Source organism: Rhinoraja longicauda, chromosome 10 (genome assembly GCF_053455715.1).
Source record: "Rhinoraja longicauda isolate Sanriku21f chromosome 10, sRhiLon1.1, whole genome shotgun sequence".
In the NCBI taxonomy this organism is placed as follows: Eukaryota; Metazoa; Chordata; class Chondrichthyes; order Rajiformes; family Arhynchobatidae; genus Rhinoraja; species Rhinoraja longicauda.
This window is the reverse complement of record NC_135962.1, coordinates 38,134,316-38,150,651: the sequence shown is the minus strand read 5'-3', so window position 1 is coordinate 38,150,651 and position 16,336 is coordinate 38,134,316.

Here is a 16,336-nt window from a genome sequence, read left to right as displayed (position 1 = left end):
AAAATGGACACAATCAAAAGGAGCCTCCAATAACACTATGTGGACTGTTGTCTGGAAAGAATGCAGAACTAAACCGAACGTAATTCCATTGATCCTTTATCTTGCACTGTGGACGGCTCGATTGTAATCATGTATAGTCTTTTTGCTGACTGGATAGCAGGCCCACAAAAAAAGCTTTTCACTGTGCCTCAGTATACATGACAATAAACTAAACTAAACTAGTCTTCCTTATCAACTTTATGTAAATATATGCATACACCCATAGCACTTGGCATTATCCCCAGTTAAGTCTAAATTCTCCCTTCATGAGAATGCATCATTTTAGATATTATCACATAAAATGAACATGCAAACCAAATCTTAGCAGGTGAATTGACCTCTTAAAATTGCCCCTAGTGTGTAAGGAGTGAATGCAAAAGTAGGATAAGGTAGAACGAGTATGAACAAGTGATCAATGGTCGTCATAGATCCAGTGGGCTGAGAGATGCCACATCCCCAAACTATACTAAATCTTCTCTCCACTGGAGATTGAAACACTCACCTCACATTTACATGTTATCATGACTCACCCCACAGTGCCAGAAGAGGGCACCATCACTCAAATTAAGATTCAGTTGAATTCATCACATTCATTATCGACAACTAATTGTACTCTTCTCTGAGTGATAGTAGGTTTAACAAGAAACCATGAAGTTGATTGGGATCTAAAAGAAGCAGTTGGGTGACCTAGAAGTGATCAAAGAGGATGTACTAACCTCTGAGAATTCGAACAGGAGCAATCAAGCTCTCTTCTTTATGTTATAGACAATTATTTGCAAAATTTATATAACTCGTATGACATCCCCTGACAAGTGAGTTGTGGAATCATACAGTACAGAAACAGGCCTTCTGGCCCAACTCACCCAAGCCGACCAATCTGAGCTCATCTACCTAAGCTAATCCCATTTGCCTGCTTATGGTCCATATCCCTCTGAACCTTTTCCATTTTTGTACATGCCCAAATGTTTTTTAAATGCTGTTATTGTACCTACCTCAAATACCTCTTGACAGCTCGTTCCTAATAGCCACCACCCTCTGTGAAAAAGTTGCCCTTCAGTTTCCTTTAAATCTTTGCCCTCTCACCTTAAACCTCCAGTTCTTAATTCCCCTACCCTTTGAAAGATTCACCCTATTTATTCATCTCATGATTATTTAAACCTCTACAAGATCATCTCTCTGTCATGTTTTGCTCTCACTGGACTGTAATACACGTGTTTTTAGGAGACTATGCGACCCATAATAATTTATGTTGCCAAAAGAACAATCCCAACTCACTTCACATGAATCAATGTTAAAGGACCACTGAACCAATTCTGGTGTTGAATTACATAAAGTTATCTCAGTGGGGTACGTTTTAAGGATGATTAGAAGGGAAAGATTGGGAGGAGGAGGCTTAGGGGGTTAGTTCCAGCATCAAGCTTCTCGACATTTTATGGTGGGACCTTAGCGATAAGACAATAGACAATAGACAATAGGTGCAGGAGGAGGCCATTCGGCCCTTCGAGCCAGCACCGCCATTCAATGTGATCATGGCTGATCATTCTCAATCAGTACCCCGTTCATGCCTTCTCCCCATACCCCCTGACTCCGCTATCCTTAAGAGCTCTATCCAACTCTCTCTTGAACGCATTCAGAGAATTGGCCTCCACTCCTTCTGAGGCATAGAATTCCACAGATTCACAACTCTCTGACTGAAAAAGTTTTCCCTCATCTCAGTTCTAAATGGCCTACTCTTATTCTTAAACTGTGGCCCCTTGTTCTGGACTCCCTCAACATTGGGAACATGTTTCCTGCCTCTAACGTGTCCAACCCCTTAATAATCTTATACGTTTCGATAAGATCTCCGCTCATCCTTCTAAATTCCATGTGTATACAAGCCTAGTCGCTCCAGTCTTTCAACATATGATAGTCCCGCCATTTCGGGAATTAACCTAGTAAACCTACGCTGCACGCCCTACGATAGAGGGAAACACTTAGAGGTGCACGCATTGCACAAGTCCGAGCAAAATGGGAGCACAGAGAAAATAATCAGCCCATTTAGCACTGAGAGAAACAGAAAAAACAGAAATATAGGTGCAGGAGTAGGCCATTTGGCCCTTCGAGCCAGCACTGCCATTCAATATGATCACGACTGATCATCTAAAACCCCATCCGCCCTTTTACCCCATGTCACTTGATTCCTTTAACCCTAAGAGCTAGATCTAACTCTAGCAGATTGGTGAACTCTGCCCATTCTCTGATGCCATTCTCCTCTTAAACCCAAGGCCTCAAAGAACTGAGTCCATTGCAGGCATTCATTTTCTCCTCCTCTTGCCAAATCCTTTGCATTTTAAAGGCTTTCTATTTCTAATTTTTCCCAGTTCTAATCAATTTGAAACATATTTTCGCTCAACTCTGTAACATGATTCTAGACCCTGCCTGATCTGTAAGTATTTTCAGGGCCTAGTCATACAGCATGGAAACAGGTCCTATGGTCCAAATCGTTCATGCAAACCAAGATGCTCTATCTAAGCTCGTCCCATTTGCTTGCATTTGGCCCATCTCCCTCCAAACGTTTCATATCCATGTACTTGCTGAAATGTCTTTTAAATGTTGTTAGTGTACCCGCCTCAACAACTTCCTCAGGCAACGTGTTTAGCTGATCACTGAAGGAAAATACAATCATCCTTTTGCTGTTTTTGCCCTGGTTGGCTTGTTCACAATGTCCCCTCTGTAATCCTTCAATTGAAATTGACAGATTGTTGTATCACAAATCAAGAGATTATAAAGTAAGTTCACTGAAGTGTTCCTGTAAGGTTCTCAGAGAAACGGCCTCTGTCTATTCATTCCTTTTTAATGGAGGCATAAATAACTGAAGGGAAATAAATTGGTAAGGCAGGCAATGAATGGGGGGATATGGATCAACTGCAAGCAGATGGGATTAGTTTAGAATGGCACATGTTTGGTACAGATATGGTGGGCCGAAGGGCCCGTCCCTGTGCTGCACTGCCCTGTGCTGCACTGCCCTGTGCTGCACTGCCCTGTGCTGCACTGCCCTGTGCTGCACTGCCCTGTGCTGCACTGCCCTGTGCTGCACTGCCCTGTGCTCTATGTTCTAATAAAAGAAAGGAACCAATGCTTTCTTTCAAATGATAAATTACACTCAAAAGCCCAATTCATGGTATTAAAAGGGAATTGTACACCAGGATGATATCATTCGATGTGCAAACCTGTGCAAGGTTTAAAAGAGCCTGGGCCAATTTGTAAAAGGCACTAATTCTAATGGTTTTTGGCGCTCTCTTTTGCCTTTGTGGATTCAACAACTTTCACACAGCACGTGTAGATGAAAAGCAGACGCAGACCAATTTCTGCACCATTTCTCAGAAAACTGAATGAGAACATTCTGGCTTGCTTCATTGCAGATCCGCATGAGTTTTTGCAGGTAAGAATTGAAAGTAGTGCTCCCTTATACAGCCATAATACACAAACTAGGGATGGACCGAATGACTGCAATGCCTCATCACTGAAACAAAGCCTTCTGAGAAAACTCCTGGGAGATCTGTAGATCCTAACACAAGCAGATGCTGGAATCTTAAGCACAATGCAAAGTGCTGGAGGAATTCACCGGGTCAGGCAGCATCAGTGGAGGAAATGCACAGGCGATGTTCTGGGTCAGGATGTCTCGAACTCGAACCAGAACATTGGCTGAGCATTTCCTTCACAGATGTTGCCTGACCCACTGAGTTCCTCCAGTACTTCGAGTTGTGATCTGCAGATCCTGCCAGATGCAGCAAGCTGGCATGCTCCAGCTTTCCTGACATCCCGCCAGACAAATCCATGCTCCCTGCTACACCACGACCTTCCCCAGCCTCAGCACGAGTATGATACAAAGTGAGATGCCCTCTGGGCAATCCATTGTGCAACTCACATTTGTTTCCAGGAACACCCTTTACTCCCAATACCAAGAGCAATGAAGAAAATCGGGGCTGGCTGTCAGAGTATTCTCTCATGACTAATTAGGTTTGACAAGTCACTCCTTTTAATTAATGAGGCACATTCTCAGAGTCAGTTGGAAAGTTGGAAAGAATGGAATTCATTCAGAGTTGCATCAACAAGTTTCAGTTTGCAAGTGACTAGATGTGCCTGATATCAGTAACAAGTGTTTGATGGGAAGATAATCACTTTAGCACATTCTGGCAAGGAGTCCTTGCCTCCAATTGACTTACTGTCTTTTTTTGTAAACCAGCAACTACAGTTCTTTCCGTGTGCACCTTCTGAAGTCCCATGCCGTTCAAGATGGTGCCATTAAGCAGAGACCTGGGTTCCATCCTGACTACGGGTGCTGTCTGTACGGAGTTTGCACGTTCTCCCCGTGACAGCATGGAATTTCCCTAGGTGCTACGGTTTCCTCCCACACTCCAAAGATGTATGGGTTTGTAGGTTAATTTGGCTTTGGTAAACAATTGTAAATTGCCCCTAGTGTGGAGGATAGTGCTAGTGTATGGCAATCATTGGTCGGCGCGGACTCGGTGGTCCGAAGGGCTTGTTTCTGTGTCGTATCGCTAAACTAAACTAAATTCATCGGAAACCTCTTGCTTATAAAGCCGTAACAGATTTACATTGTTCCCAGACCAGGAATTTTAGGACCATGATTTCTAACTGCTTCTCCTGCTATTCCAGTATTGAGAATAACCCAGTAAAAAAATGCTCTTAATGAGTCTTGGCAACCATCCCTTTAAATGTGGTTTGTTTTTAGGTCATTATATTCTCAATGAGGTATTGATTAAAGGTCAGAAACCATGGCAGGCAACTTTACTACAATAATTTAGAAAACTTTGGCAATGATGAACAGATAAATTGTTGCTTCCAGGAATAATACAACATACCCAGAAATGCAACGTACTTGCAGTATTTTACGTCTACTTATGCCAGTGAATGACGTGTTTAATTTGTAACGTTTCTGTCAGTAAGACATTAATGCTTTATCACCAATAAATTCTCCACAAAAAAAAATCATTGACTAACTAACAGGAATATTTGAATGTATCTAATAATAGGCAAATGTTTCCAACTTTTGTTCTGCCTGAAAAGAAATTATCATGTAAGTTAAGGTGACATGGAATGTGTCAAAGGAATTCCGTTTGTCTTTTGTTCACTGGGCTATCTCATGCTGAAACAGATATGTCTCTATTTGTTCTGCAGTCTGTCCGGTTTCCTGGTCTTTATCACTTACCACAAAACATTTTCAGGGATTTAAAACAGAAGATATTTTAAAATTCTCAGTGTACCATTAATATCATAATGGTAGGATGTTAACTTCAGCCTATGAAGTTTTTTTTGAACAATTTGATCGATAAACCTTGAAATATCAGAGCAACTCTGCTGATGTAAATCTATCAGGGGACTGGCAGCAGTGGGTTTTGTTTATTTATTGTCACGTACACAGATACAGTGAATAAGGTTGTTCTGCAAGCTATCCAGTCATCTGTACTCTACATGAGTAACAATAGACCCTCTTCTGCAACAGCAGGCAGAGAGGCGCCACCTTCTGGCAACATCTTACAACTTCCAAGCCTCTGAAAAGTCTCACTTTGGCCAAAGCAGATTTTCTCACCTGATGGGCCGGTGTCCTCGTGTCACTGGGTGGATGAATTAGGGTTTGGCTTATTCCAGCACAATGCCTTTGGTTCCTTCCATTGTTGCTCCGTGCAGCTGGTGCAGTGTGATGTATATGTAATGTAAATGCCAGTGCCCCCTTGAGGCCAAGAGCAGAAGCGGGCCAGCAGGCTGCGCTCAATCTACTCGCTCACCTGGCCACTGTAGGGCCTCCCGCAGCCGCCCCCACAAACACCGCAACCTGTGACCACCGCAAATGCAACGTCCGTCGCCTCCAACAACCGCCTGTCTGCTTTTATGCGGCGAGGTTGCCGTGTCCCGCTTCCCGGGCCGATCAAGAAAGTTTAGGGTCCTGAGATGGAAGAACATTTGCAGGAATCTAGGGTTATCATTGCAGACAGTTAAGCTGAAACCACTAGGTGAATATCTCTCAGATCCTGATCGACAATGAGATCTCCTCTTTCCATCTCCAGCACATTGTCCAATTCTGTCCCTCTCTCAGCTCATCTCCCACTGAAACCCTGATTCAACCTTTGATGTATCTCCACTCGACAATTCCTGCAAAGTCTGGACTATTACAGATGCACCAAAGAAAGCATACTGTCCAGTTGCATCACAGCCTGGTTAGGGAACAGTTCTACCCAAGACCGTAATAAATTGGAGAGGTTTGTAGCTTTAGACCAGACTCTCTGGGAGTGGGGAGGAGGCAATGACTGGGATGAGAAAGGTCCTTTATTATGTCGGGTACTTTTCAGAGGCAGCGAGAAGTGTAGATGGAGTCGATGGTGGCGAGTCTCATCTGTGTGATGGACTGGGCTACATCCACAACTCCGCAATTTCTTGAGGTCTTGGGCAGAGCTGTTCTCAAACCAAGCTGCGTCGCAGCACAACAGTATGCTTTCTATGCTGCATCTGTAGAAGTCGGTAAGGGTCAGAGATGTGGAGAACCGTAGTCTCCTGAGGAAGTAGGGGCCTTGGAGTCTGAGGTAGGTGTTATTTGGGCTATCCAGAGATAATTGTTGCGCCAATGAGAAGGTGGTTGCTGTGGACGTTGCAATGTTGGCAAACTGCAGTGGATCAAAGCTGGCTGGGAGGCTGGAATTACCATGCTCCTTATCAGCTTCTCAAAGCACTTCATGATAGTGAACGTCAGAGCCACTGGGTAGTCATCATTAAGGCGCGCTACCTTGCTTTACATTGGCACCAAGACAGTAGTTGTCTTCTTAAACCAGATGGGAACCTCAGAACAGAGTAGCGAGAAGTTAGAGATGTCCGTGAATACTCCAGGGTGGTGTCAAAATGGAATAAATGGAATGGGCTGCCTGAGGAAGTGGTGGAGGTTGGTATAATTATGACATTGAAAAGTCACTTGGATAGGCACATGGTTAGGAAAGGTTTGAAGTGATATAGGTCAGGCATATTGTAACTAAATCAATTAAGCAACTTGGTCACAATGGATAAGTTGGGCTGATCACTCCATTGTTCCATGACTCCACCAGTTACCCATCTACACCAGTCCTGTTTTATTCCCCCTCATTCCCATCAAATCCTCCCCAGATTCTACCATCTACCAGCACACGAGAGCCAGCTCACCTGTTCATCTTTGGGAAGTGGAAGGAGTACCCTGGGGACCTCCATGCGGTTACAGGGAGTAGGTCCACGCAGACCATACTGGAGGTCAGGACTAAACCTAGATTACTGGAGCTGTGAGATAACAGCTCCACTAGATGCACCACTGTGTCCCCCAGCTTCCAGTTTGAAAATCACAACGGGGAGTTGTTACAAGGGAACAGGTTCGAGGATCTGACGAGCAGAACAGAAAAAGGCTCACTCATCTGTTTTGTTGCAAATCAGTTTTATTGGCAAGAGAGAGAACAAAAACAATGTTTGTCTTGGCAAGCACTGGGCCCGTTTTCCAGCAGCACATCTCCCTCTCTGTCTGCCTCCGTCCTTGACGCTGATCACGGCTCAGCCTGTCGGTGAACCCCTCTCGAACTTGAATGAACTTATGGCTCACTGGCGCCTGCCTTTATACACATAAGAAATCATCTGTTGAAATAACTGCCGGTAAGTCCTGGCCAATAGCACTGAAATTAAATTCTTACTTGCTGCGGCTTAACAGGCCCATAAACGCAATAACACACAGATAAATATATCTTAATAAGAAATACAATACTACTAACCATAATACTAGGTAGCCATAATAGTGAAAACAAATTACGTGGTGCAACTATAGGCACAGTCCAAAGATTGAAGAGGAAACAGATAAACTTCCATAATGTTTTACTTGTGTATTGAATTTTCCTGGCCTGGGTTTTTTTCTATGACACCAGATGAACCTGATAGTCTGGTGTGCATTGTATTAAAATTAGGCGCTGATTACGTAATACAGAGATCCTTCTTCTTGTGTGCGACAACCATTTGTAACTTCTATGCATCGACAGCACAAAATTGGCAGCTTGTCAAGCAACTTTTAGAGGAGCATTTTCAAAACGGTTTAAAATAAATCTTGAGGGACAATGGGTGGGAAGCACTAAATTTTAATCCAGATACTGGTGTTCTTTGACCTATCCACAAATATTGATATTTTCACCTGCACTGCATGAATCTGCCAATGTCTTACCCTAAAGAATCCAGGCAGACTCTACCAGCAGGGGGCATATATTTAGTTCAGTCTAGTTTAGAGATACAGTGCAGAAACATGCCCTTCGGCCCACCGGTGCAGACCAGTGATCCCCGCACATTAACAATATCCTACACACACTAGGGACAATTTTTACATTTACCAAGCCAGCTAACCTACAAACCTGTGCGTCTTTGTAGTGTGGGAGGAAACTGAAGATCTCGGAGAAAACCCACGCAGATCACGGGGAGAACGTACAAACTCCGTACAGGCAGTATCCGTAGTCGGGATCAAACCCAGGTCTCCGGCGCTGTAAGGCAGCAACTCTACCGCTGCGCCGCCTTCCCGCCCACAGGTATCTTTGTTTATCTTTCCAAGTATCAAAGCAAAAGTAGCTATTTACTGCAACATGTAACCAATGAAACAGCATCTTGAAGTTTATATTTTATAGAATACATGCAGCAAGTCATGTTGCAGCTTCATAGGATTTTGGCAAGAAGTCATGTTTTGAAATTTGGTCAGGGTGCATTTGGAGTATTGTATGCAGTTCTGGTCGCCTCAATGCAGGAAAGTTGTGGGTGCTTTGGAGAGGACGTAGAAGAGGTTTACCAGAAAGCTGCCTCAATTCGAGGGCATTAGCTAGAGGTTGGACAAACTTGGATTATTTTCTCTGGAGCATCAGGAGACCTGATAGAAGTATATAAAATTAGGAGAAGCAGAGATAGGGTAGACAGTGATGACCTTTTTCCAAGGATAGAAATGCCAAAGACTCAAGGGCATAGCTTTAAGGTGAAAGGCGATGTGCGGGGCATGTTTTTTACACAGAGTAGTGGGTACTCTGAGCACGCTGCCAAGGGTGGGGGTGGAGGCAGATAAGATTGTGATATTTAAGAGGCTTTTTGATAGGCACATGGATACGCAATAAATGGAAGAACATGGATCTTGTGCAGAGTGATTCGTTGAACTTGGTATCATGTTCAACATGGATATTGTGAGCCAATGGGCATGTACCTCTGCTGTACTGCTCTATGCATCTATCTATATCCTAGTCTCCTTCCAAACCATGATATTAGAACCATAAGCTGCTTGCTGCGTGATGAAGGCGAAGCTCTGTATGTTCTTGAGGAGAACAGCTGTTCCTTAAATCCTCATGCAATTTATGCTGACAAATATTTTGCTTTACATTGCTTCTCCTTATTCATTAATGCCTTGCGTGTGGATATCACTGTCAATTGTAGATGAATTGCCAACCACAGCATCAAAGGTGTCTGAATTGCTAATTCAGCAGACCAAAGGCCTGGTGGATCAAGAAAGGATCTAGATTAGAGCCCAATTTTCCCTTGCCTTAACTGGTTTATAATGTAGGTGGCAGCAAAGTGATGTCTCTCTGAGAAATTATTTGCAAAATTGGATTACTCAAGCTATATTATTATGGACTAAACTGCCAAGTGGTAAAAGTCAATATAATTGTAATTTTGCTCAATGATTAGCCTCTCTCTTTCAGGGCTAATTGTCTTTGGCAGCACATCTTCCCAGCTCGATAATGTAACAGTGCAGAGCAGCTGATTTTAATTTAAAGTTCAAGGAGCTTCAAGGCATTCAACATGTTCTTTGTGTGATGAAATACTTTGTTACTCAAAGCCTTTCCTTCCTCTAACAGACGATGCCCAGAATTGTGCATGATACTCCAGCCAAGGCAAAAAAAACACTGCAATTGACATAAAGAGAAAGTACAAGAGATGCTGTAATCTTGAGCAGAAAACTAACTGCTGGAGGAGAATTGAGGAAAAGCAATTGCTAGAATTTTGCATGAAACACAAAGTGCTCAGCAGGCCTGGTAGCACCTGTGGAGGGAGTGGATGGGTGCAGAATTGGATTGGGACTCTTCCTCAGACTTAAATGGCAGAGGACATTTTGGGTCAGGACCTTTCTTCAGTCTGAAGAAAGGTCCTGCCCAGAACTTTTCTCTGTCCATTTCTTCCATGCTGTCTGATCCATTGAGTCCCTCCAACACTTTGTGTTTATCTGCAAATTATATAACATATTCCTCTATTTATGTACTCTGTACTTCTATTTGTGAATCCTGAGATCTGAGATTGCACACGCATTGCTGCATGCTTGAAGGGACCATGGGAATTAACATATTCTATCAGCTTCAATATGTGTCCACAAATACTCCCAGTAGATCTCTTCTTGCACGTATGAATGAATGAATGAATGAATGAATGAATGAATGCATCAATGAATGATACTTTATTATCACATGTGACATATCACAGTGAAATTCTTTGTTTTGCTATGTGCCAATGTAGTCCACCTTGGCCCGACCTCCAGGGACTCCGATCTTGTTCTGCCCTGGCTTCCCTGTAGGCCGGGCGTCATCAGCCACACGGGGCACCCTGTACATATTGTGGGAGAGAACAGTTAAGTTTACAGGTGACATAAAAATGAGTGGTGATGTGGACAGTGAGGAAGCTTGTCTAAGGCTACAGGAGGATTATAGGTCAACGATTGGAAAGTTGGGTGGAGCCCTGCCAACAACTGCGAGGTGATGCATTTTGTAAAGTCAATTTTGTCGGGCACAAGGAATGTTGATGAACATTGAGATGGGTCAAAGTCCGTAAAGTGGCAACGCTGGCCAAGAATGTAGTGAAGAACCCATTCGGCATGCTTGCATTCATAGGTCAGAGCATAGAACCTTGAGCATGATGTTACAAAATACTTGTGAAGTTACACTTGCAGGACTGTGTGCAGTTCTGTTTGCCACACTACAGGAAGGAAAATTGTGCAGGAAAAAGTGCAGAGGAGATTTAACAGAATTTTGCCTAAATTGGAAAACTTTAATTATGGGGAGATATTGGACAGGCTGGGCTGGTTTTCCATGGTGAAGAAGGCTGAGGTGTGACCTGATGATTAAATGTGTATGATTACGAGAGGCAGAGATGAGGTCAAATTATTTTCCCTGTGGTGGAGGCATGAAGAACTAGGGGACATAGGTTTAAAGTGAAATGAAGGAGTTTTAAAGAGTATATTTTTTTTACATAGAGTGATTGATATCTGGAATTCACAGCCAGTGGAGATGTTGGAAACAGATACAATCCCTACCTTTAAGAGGTATTTAATCAGACAATAGGAAGGCATAGAAGGATATGGTCCAAATGCGGGCAAGTGGAATTCATGTAGACGAGCAAAAAGGTCAGAATGGACATGGTGGGATAGGTTTAGGAATTCTGGTATCAGTAGTTCTAGAGGATAGAAGCAATATATAGCTAATAGTGAAAAGCATTCAGAAGAAGGATCCCAACCCAAAACGATATCTGTCTGTTCCATCAACAGATGCCGTCTGGTTACTGAGTTCCTCCAACACCTTCTTTTTAGCCCAAGATTTCAACATCTCCAGTTTCTTGTGTCTCCATCAACATTCAGAAACCTGAACCTGAACCTGAAGATGAATATGTAACAAATCAACAATAAGTAATTGCAAGATCAACATATCTGGGTTGGACGTGAAGTAATTGTTTAGACAGGAAAATAGTTGCTCAGAGTGTTGCTAGAAGCTACAGAGAATGGTTTTAGATTACCAACACTCTGACATTAAACACCATATTTAACTTACGGTGCGCCGTGCAGATGGCTGTACTGATGAGAGCTCCAAGTCAACTCAGCAAACTTGTGTGGATTTACTTTTTACTACTTGCTCTTTTTGCACATACTGTACTATCAGTATGTTCAGTATGATCGACAAACACTTTTGGGGATAGGAATGTCAGCCAACGCGGATTTTAAGCCAGCTATTGATAACACAGACGACGGCCTCCCCTGGGTGTTTTGTCTACCTGCACGGCGGAGGAGGAAAGCAAAGAGGAAAGCAAAGAGAGGGAAGCGTGCTGGCGCTCTGTGCAGAAGCCGGCAAAGAAGTAACAAACCCCCTCTGCCCAGCATTCTGTTAGCTAATGTGCAATCCCTGGACAACAAATTAGACGAGTTGCGCGCACGGATGGAACACCATCGGGACATTAAGAACTGCTGTGTTCTGGCGTTCACGGAGACATGGCTGGAGACCAGCGTACCCGACTGCGCCGTCACTCCGGCAAGACAGAACGAAGGACTCAGGCAAGTCGAGAGGAGGGGGAGTGTGCTTTATGGTTAACTCTTCGTGGGCCATGGATGTCTGCGTTTTAACTATACACTGCTCCCCGGTTCTGGAGCTGTTGACCATTAAAGCTAGACCTTTCTACCTCCCCAGAGAGTTCAGTTCAGTCCACCTTACTGCTGCTTACATCTCCCCACAGGCTGATAAATCTCTAGCCCTGGACGAACTGTACGGGATTGTAAATGAGCTGGAGAACTCCCATCCTGAGGCTGCATTCATTGTTCTGGGAGACTTCAACAGAGCCAATATGAAGAAGGTTCTCCCAGAATACTTCCAACACATCACTTTTCCCACTAGGGAAGAGCAGACCATGGACCATTGTTACACCCCATTCAGAGACTGTTATAAGCCCCACCCTCGCCCTGCTTTTGGTAAGGCAGATCACTGGTCATCAACTCGGTGAAAGACGCTCTTTGGTCTGCCCAATCCTTGTTGACCTCCCAGTGGAGCGAGCTGTCCGTCAAGGAATGTTGCCGACTGGCCCACTGCAGACTGCAGGAGTACGTGCTGAGGGATGCACTGAAGCTCGGTGCAGCCAACGCTAAGGCCCTGTGGGGGAGGACCACAGTCTAGGGTCCTTCCGCTGCTGGACATGGGGGGCAGGGTGTGGTGGAGAGAGACGCCCCTCCAAATAAGGGATACTGGGTAAATGTCTAAATGTAAGTAAATGTCTAAGGGAATGTCTGTATCAAATGTAACCTCCGGAAATGTCGGATGGGCTTGTTTAAAAAATATGTTTTGTGAATGATATTTATTATTTGAATAAAGAATTTTTTGATTTAAAAATAAATAAATTAATTAATTAATTAAAATTTAAATTTAAAAATTTAAAAATTTAAATTAAAAAAAAGATCACTGTTCCATTCTACTGCTGCCTGCATACAGGCAGAAACTAAAACAGGTAAAACCGGTTTCCAGGGTTATATAGAAATGGAAGAATGAGGTTGATGAGGCCTTACAGGACTGCTTTGACACAACTGACTGGCAGATGTTTGAAGACACAGCAGAAGGCAATATCAACAAATACACACTCTGCCTTAAGCTACATAAGTAAGTGCATCGATGATGTGGTTCCAAAAGCCACCAACTGGGTCGGACGGGAAATCCGTGCTAAACTTAAAGCACTGACTACTGCCTTCAACTCAGGCGACCTCAACGCCTACAAGGTAGCCAGATGTGACCTCCGGAAGTCCATCAGGAAAGCCAAGCATTGTTTGATTCTTTTTACTTTTGAGTTCCATACTTCTTTTTCCTTGCTGACTGTTCACTGTCATTGCATGTGTAAAATTTGGAGGTGAATTTCATCTGCAAATGGAGTCTTAAAAGTGGAGTCTGTTAATCAAATTACTCTACTGATTCCAAAAATGAGACAGTAATTCTTACAAATGAACCCACTTGTGGAATCTTTATTTTAATTCATGTCTTTAAGTGGTGAATACATTAATGAGAAGTAGTTACGACAGCAATACTAGTTAGATAGGAATAATATGTTTATACACATGACTCTGAATCAGTCTGTGGTTTCCACCTCCTTCAAAGCATCCATCATCGTTCCTGTTCCAAAGAAACCAGTAACCTCCTGTTTAAATGACTACCGTCCTGTCGCACTGACATCAGTCATCATGAAGTGCTTCGAACAACTTGTCAAAACTCACATCTGCTCCTCTCTCCCTGACACCTTGGACCTTCTTCCATTTGCACATAGACCAAACAGGGCCACGGACGATGCCATCGCCATGGCAATACATACTGCGCTCACCCACCTGGACAAAGGAAATACATATGTGAAAATGCTCTTTAGTGGCTACAGCTCGGCATTCAACACTATTATTCCCTCAAAACTCATCCCCAAGCTCCTTGATCTTGGACTGGAGACCTCCATCTGCTGAGGGATATTCTATTTCCTGACGGGCCCCAGGTGGTGAGAATTGGCAGCCACATCTCTTCCTCAATGATCCTCAACACAGGCACACCACAGGGCTGTGTGCTCAGTCCTCTCCTGTACTCCCTGTTCACGCATGACTGCACTGTTAAGCACAGCTCAAACTGCATCCTAAACATCACAGACAACAATGAGACAGCCTACAGAGAGGAGGTAAAGGCACTAAACAGCTGGTGCCAGGAAAATAACCTCTCTCTCAATGTCAGCAAAACTAAAGAGATGATGGTGGACTACAGGAGACAGCGGGGGAGTGGACACCTCCCCTTCCACATCGGTGATGCTGAGGTTGAAAGGGTCAGCAGCTTTAAGTTCCTCGGTGTGCACATCACTGAGGACCTTTCCTGGACACTGCACATGGACACAATAATAAAGAAGGCCCGCCAGCAACTCTTTTTCCTGAGAAGACTGAGGAAGTTTGGCATGAACGCCAGCATCCTCGCAAACTTTTACAGAAGCACCATCGAGAGCCTGCTGACAGGCTGCATTACAGTCTGGTAAGGGAACAGTTCTGCCCACAGCCACAAATCACTACAGAGAGTTAGTGGTGAAGATGGCACAGCACATCACTGGCAACTGTCTCCCGGCCATTCAGGACATTTTCTACCAGCGGTGCCTGCGGAAGGCACACAGCATCATGAAGGACCACAGCCACCCAGCACGCAGGCTGTTCTCCTTGTTACCGTCAGGCAGACGATACAGGAGTATGGCTGCGCGTACCACCAGACTTAAGAACAGTTTCTACCATCAGGCCATCAGGCTTCTGAACTCATTAACACATTTCAAATCATATATGGTGATTTTTTTTAACATTGTCTTTTTACCTATTTTTAATATTGTCTTTTTACCTTATTAATGTCATTTTTTAAATCTTATTTATCCTTGGAATATTACTGCTGAGGTGACCCGTTGTCTTGTCAAATACATTTCATTGTACCAACCTACATATGACACATATATTATTATTATTATTATTATATATAGAGAGGTACAGCACGGAAACAGGTCCACTAGACCATACTGATCATCAACAGCCATTTATAACAATATTATATTAGTCCCATTTCTTATATTCTCTCTGCATTTTTCATCAGCTTGCCCCATCTACAAACACTCACCTACGAACTAGGGGTGATTTACAGCAGTTTATTGACCAACAAACCCGCACCTCTTTGGGATGTGGGAGAAAACCAGGATGAGTACCGGGAGGATACCCACACGATCAGAGGGAAACATGCAAACCCCAAATAGATAGCACCGAGGTCAGGATCAAACCCGGGTCTCCGGCACTGTGAGGCAGCAGCTCTACCAGCTGCACCCTATGTCCAGATTATCATTGGTCTATATGTACTAGAATATAGGATCTCAGCCAGGCCACAACTGCTTCAGAAGGATTTTTTTCACATGATGAGACTGCTCCTTTTAAACCTTTTCAGAGCTTGAGGACTTTCATAGCGCTGAAGTAACTTTAGTGCTGGTTCATGAGAGAGAACATCTAGAGAGGACAAATTACAATTCACCTCAGCTACCTGTTGGAATTCTTATTGCACATGCACATATTATTAATAAAAGTACAAATAAAAAAAACACAAAATAGAAATATTAAGTATAGCTATTCAATATTTCTAATTGGTGTAGTTGGTAGAGCCAGTGCTTCACAGCGCCAGAGACCCAGGTTTGATCCTGACCTCGGGTGCTGTCTATGTGGAGTTTGCATGTTCTCCCTGTAACCATGTGGATTTCCTTCTGGTGACCCAGTTTCTTCCCACATCTCAAAGATAGGTGGATCAGAAGGTTGATTGGTCTCTGTACATGGTTGGCATGGCCTCGGTGGGCCAAAGGGCCTGTTTCCTTGCTGTATCTTTCAATTCTATTCATAAGACCATAGACATAGGAGTAGAATTAGGCCATTCAGCCCATCGAGTCTGTTCCACCATTTGATTATGATTAATCTATTTTTCTCTCTCTACCCCATTCTCCTGCCATG